The sequence below is a fragment of the Ctenocephalides felis genome, unplaced genomic scaffold, assembly GCF_003426905.1.
Source record: "Ctenocephalides felis isolate EL2017-DRISC unplaced genomic scaffold, ASM342690v1 CF-g0.4_SCAFFOLD_03676, whole genome shotgun sequence".
Lineage (NCBI taxonomy): Eukaryota > Metazoa > Arthropoda > Insecta > Siphonaptera > Pulicidae > Ctenocephalides > Ctenocephalides felis.
Genome location: NW_020539830.1, coordinates 18,503 through 24,291, shown reverse-complemented (window position 1 = coordinate 24,291; position 5,789 = coordinate 18,503). Strand labels below are relative to the sequence as shown.

General features: G+C 33.2%; 1 pseudogene; it reads left to right on the top strand.

Annotated features, from left to right (window-relative positions):
* Nucleotides 1–927: 927 nt before the first annotated feature.
* LOC113390849 lies at nt 928–3,475 on the top strand (annotated as a pseudogene).
* The last annotated feature ends 2,314 nt before the right edge of the window (nt 3,476–5,789 follow it).

The following is a 5,789-nucleotide window of genomic DNA, read 5'->3' as shown; positions in this document are numbered from 1 at the left end:
AATCGAAGTTATTGATTTCTTGAAGAAATTTGTTAATTCAATTTGCTAATTTAATGTTTTTTCGACATTTCAAGCGAATCTGAATAGCTTGACACAAAAATTTGGAAACGTGGGTCATAATTTGACTTTTTTGCCGATGTTTTCTCAAGAACGGCTGGGCCGATTTTATAAATTTAAAAGCCATTCGATGAAACTCGATGAGTACTAGGTTTGATTAGAAAAACAGTTAGTTAAAAGTCAGAGTTACTTTTGTAATAAAAATAGAAGTGCAAAATTTTTCATACACGTTTTCGTGAAAAACTAATGAACCGATTCTGAAACTTTAAAAGATTTCATTTGAGAACCGTGCTAATTTTTTGGCAAAGATCAGTGGGGTCGTTTCTTTGTAAATTGATCATTTAAAAAAATATTATTCAAAAAAATATTTTAATGAAACATTGTAGGGCAGTAGAGTTCTAAAATATTAGAGGTCTACGATAAGTATTTTAATAAATAACATAATTGAAAAATGTGTACAAATTGAATAATTTGCTAAAGTTTTTTACATTAAAATGTTTTACAATAAATCGATATACTTCTAAATTACTCATGAATTAATATATTGATTAGGTCGATTATTTAGACATGTCACTTACACCTAGTTAAAACCGTCCTAACCTTCACCACTATTGAATGATACATTAGTCATAATCCATTCAAATATTACTTTGTTTCATTTATTTAAACGCAAGCTGTTTAAATAAACAATGTACAAATAAAATTTATTATTTGCTTATTTTAAATTTAGTGCTCTTTTCTTCATATCCCAATACGCTGCTAACTTCACATCGTCAGCATTTTGTTCATCAACTGTCAACGCATTTAACGCAATCGTAATATTTGATCGCGGTAGTTGGCCGAATGCGATTGGTCCGTTTCCCTAGCGTGGTGCGTTGTGATTGGCCGAAAGGCATAACGTGTCCTCTGTGTTTTTCGCACATAATTTGGCATTCTAGAACTTGTACCGTCATTTATGTTTGTGCGGTTATGGAGTAAAAATAATATAAGGTATACGTAAAAAGTGATATAAAGTGGTATAAGTGTTAAAGTGGTACTTAGATTTATATTTCTATTATCGCGCAATGAAGTATAAATTGTTAATTTTAATATGCGCCTTTGTGCTTTCGGCCGGCTTTGTAAAAGCCGAAGACGAAATTGTAAAAGAATCCCTGGATAAAGTTGATTGGATATGGGGGCGTTTGCTGAAGGTTCCAGGACTGATTCGGAGGCTATAAAACGCGAAGAAGAGGCTATTAAATTAGATGGTTTAAACGTTGCGCAAATGAAGGAACTTCGTGAAAAATCCGAGAAATTCCAATTCCAAGCCGAGGTAAATCGTATGATGAAACTTATCATTAACTCTTTGTACCGTAATAAGAAATTTTCCTGCGTGAGTTGATCTCAAACGCCTCAGACGCCCTAGACAAAATCCGTCTACTATCGTTGACCGATAAGTCAGTTCTGGATTCAACCTCAGACTTAGTAATAAAGATCAAAGCCGACAAAGAGAACAAGGTGCTCCATATAATAGACACAGGTATAGGTATGACCAAGAACGATTTGGTAAACAACTTGGGTACAATAGCCAAATCCGGCACTGCAGACTTTTTATCAAAAATGCAAGAAGGTGCTGCCGAAGGCCAGGATATGAACGACATGATAGGACAGTTTGGTGTAGGTTTTTACTCAGCTTTCTTAGTCGCTGATAAAGTTGTTGTCACCACCAAGCACAATGATGACAAGCAATACGTATGGGAGAGTGACGCTTCCAGTTTCAGCATTGCTGAAGACCCAAGGGGCAACACTTTGCAACGAGGCTCCCAAATAAGTCTGTACTTGAAAGAAGAGGCTCAAGACTTCTTGGAACAAGACACGGTTAAGACACTTATCAAAAAATACTCGCAATTTATAAACTTTCCTATTTATTTGTGGAACAGCCAGACTGTGGAAGTAGAAGAGCCTGTCGAGGACCAAGAGGAAGTCACTGAGAAACCGGAAACTGAGGATGAAGATGCTAAAGTTGAAGAGGATGCTGAGGATAAACCCAAGACGAAAAAGGTGGAGAAGGTTATTTGGGACTGGGAGGTTATGAATGAGAGCAAACCTATTTGGACTAGAAAACCTAATGAAGTTACTGAGGAAGAGTATAATGAGTTCTACAAAAGTCTTACTAAAGATAATACGGAACCTTTAGCGAGCATACATTTTGTCGCCGAAGGCGAGGTTACCTTCAAATCTGTTATCTACATTCCAAAAGTACTACCGTCTGAAAGTTTTAGCAGATACGGCACAAAAGCTGATAACATCAAACTTTATGTACGCAGAGTGTTTATTACTGATGAATTCAACGACATGATGCCTAATTATTTGAACTTCATACGTGGTGTTGTAGATTCTGATGATTTGCCCCTCAATGTATCACGTGAAACTTTGCAACAGCACAAATTGATCAAAGTTATTAAGAAGAAGTTGGTACGCAAAGCTTTGGACATGATTAAAAAGATTGATGAGAAGGATTATGAAAAGTTCTGGAAAGAGTACTCCACGAATATCAAATTGGGGATTACTGAAGATGCTAGCAATCGTTCCCGTATGGCTAAGTTGTTGCGGTTCCACAGTTCCAATGATAAAAAGAAGATTACATCTTTGGAGGAGTATGTTAAACGTATGAAGCCTAAACAGGATCAAATTTACTACATCGCTGGTGCCAATCGTGATGAAGTAGAAAAGTCGCCGTTTGTGGAGCGTTTACTTGCCAGAGGCTATGAAGTTTTGTATTTAATTGAAGCTGTGGACGAATACGCTATTTCAGCTTTACCTGAATTTGATGGCAAGAAGTTCCAAAATGTTGCCAAGGAAGGTTTTTCACTCTCTGAATCCGAAGGCCAAAAAGCCAACTTTGAAAAACTTAAAGAAGATTTCGAGCCTTTGACCAAATGGTTCAACGACGTAGCCTTAAAAGACAAAATCTCCAAAGCCTTATTATCCGAAAGACTCAGCCAATCCCCCTGTGCACTCGTAGCCAGTATGTTTGGTTGGACCGGCAACATGGAACGTCTTGCAGTCTCAAACGCACACCAAAAATCTGATGACCCACAAAGATCCTACTACTTAAGCCAAAAGAAAGCCCTGGAAATCAACCCCAGACATCCCTTAATCAAAGAACTACTCAAACGCGTCAGTGAAGACCCCGAAGACCCCACAGCTAAAGACATGGCTCTAATGATGTTCCGTACAGCAACTTTGAGGTCCGGATTCATGTTACAAGAAACCTCAGATTTTGCCGATAGTATTGAACAAATGATGAGGAAGACTTTGGGTGTTCCTTTGGACGAAAAACCGGATGAAGAGGAATTTGTGGAGCCTGTTGATGATGGTAATGACGAACAAGAAGCCGATGATGATGAACAAGAAACAGAGCATGATGAATTGTAATAGGGATAATTGAGACTTTAAAATAGTGTTAATACGATGACTGATTTGTTTACATTCTGTTCACATTTTTATGTTTAAGATCTCATTTCATAAACGTTCATGCATCATTCGTACTAAACATATAAATAATATAATTTCTATTTATGAATAAAACTTTGTTAATAAAATATTAAAAAAAATAACATGTCTTATTGGAAACCTGGTAATTTTTTTTTCAGCAGCACGAAATACTTTACAAAATCATCAATTTTGAAACAAATTTGTAAACTAGCTGTAAGTGGAATTCTGTCTTGAGGCAATTATGGCATCGTGCCTTAGGCAAATTGCTGGAACTTCCCGTACCGTAACGAAATGTTCGAGGAATACTGAATGTTTTCAAATAATTATTATAAATATTGTAACATTGTCTAATATTTATAAAATTATATAAACTGAATTGCAAAGTTGAAATTATTTGTAAAGTATATTAGAACTATAGTCAGAATTAAAAATAAAATCTGAAATATTTTCGATATACACAAACTACAAAAAAAAAAATGAAACAATTTTTTTTTTCCAAAATCAATTATTTTGTTAAGACAAGCAGAAAGTTCTTCGAATCATTTAAATCGGACGCTTAGTTCTCTCAAAAACTGCCATTTTTTACATATTTAGCTCCGTATCTTCAAAATGGCTGGCCCTGCCTTTGCCAAAAACTAATAAACACTTCTCCCAAACATTACTAATTGAATGTTTTTTTAGATCATTCAAATCGGATACTCCGTTCTCTCAAAAATTCGATTTCTATTTTCTGCACTCTTTGCTCCGTATCTCCGAAACGGCTGGACCTGCCTTTGCCAAAAACTAATCAGCTCTTTTCCCTATCAATAGGAATCGAATGTTTTTTGAACCATTCAAATCGCTTGATCCGTACGCCCGAAAACGTGGGCGAAAATTTGTATCCATACATACATACACACACACACATCCATTTTTTCTGAAGTATGCCAAAATGTTCAGAAACCTTCAAAACGTCGAGAAATGTAAAAATTTTCAATTCCGATTTTCGGCCCATTACAATAACTTACCCTACGGGAAGTTAAAAATTAAATCCTACAAAATTTTATAACAAGATGGTAGCGACAGCAATAATAATCTTTGGATCCATTTTTAAATAAAATTTATGTTAATAATAAAGATTTCAAATAGACATTTTCTACAAAAATCTTTGCTTGAAACAAATATTACTGTTCAGTTCTATGCAAATAATATAATAAATTGAATCAACAAGTAAATAAAAATGAATATACAATATTAAATTCAGAGAAAGATATTTAATTTAAGGCATAATAGGAAGAACCTATTAATGATTGTTTAAACATAATAAAATGCTTTGACTGTTCATTTTTGTTTTTAATAACCTCACAAATCATATACTAATTAAAAACAAAAACAATAATAATGATTTGTGGTATTTGCTATAACCTTCTTTCTCAGAGCATTATTATTATTACAATTAACTTCATTATCATTCTGATTTAACAAACTTTATAAACCAAGATCGTTTTTATAATAAATATCAATTTTATGTAGCTCGAGATAAAGCCTATAACTTATTCTGCTTTTATCATTAAAACATGTCTATTATTGTAACAAAAAGTATTATTTGAAAACATTCACTTACCAAGTGAAATATAATTTACTCACAGTCTTTACAGTAAATATTTAACAACAAATGAACTGCAAATAATCACTTTGTCTATATACACTGTTATAGATGTTTTTAAATACAATATTTCCACTAATTGTAGAATTTTTGAACACAAAACGTACTGGTCGCCATTTTTGAAAAAGAACTGTCAGAAACAACCCTGAAGTTGTGCCATTATGAACAACATGAAATTTGAATTTGAATTTGAAATCAATTTTTACATTCAATTTAAAACTGTAACTAATTTTAATTAAATTAAGCGATATTTTAGTTAAATGAAGCTAATTAAAAGTTTAACTAGTTGCAAGTAGCATTTTGCCTTAAGACAAGTTGCATTAACTTCCCGATACATACACATAATCAACTTATTAATTAATAGGAATTGAGATTCAGCCAATTCAATTGATGTCTCAAGCATACATACTCATATTATCTGTAATTGTATAAATTAAGCCAATTTGTTTAACACATTTCACTTTATCCATTTCATGTTCTTAAAATGTATTCGATTTGTATAAGTGTAGTATTTACATTAGTATAAAGCAATGAATTTATTATGACATTTATTTATCAATTTATGCTTATTTCTTGTTATAAAAAGAAAAACAGTTTAACTAAGAACTCG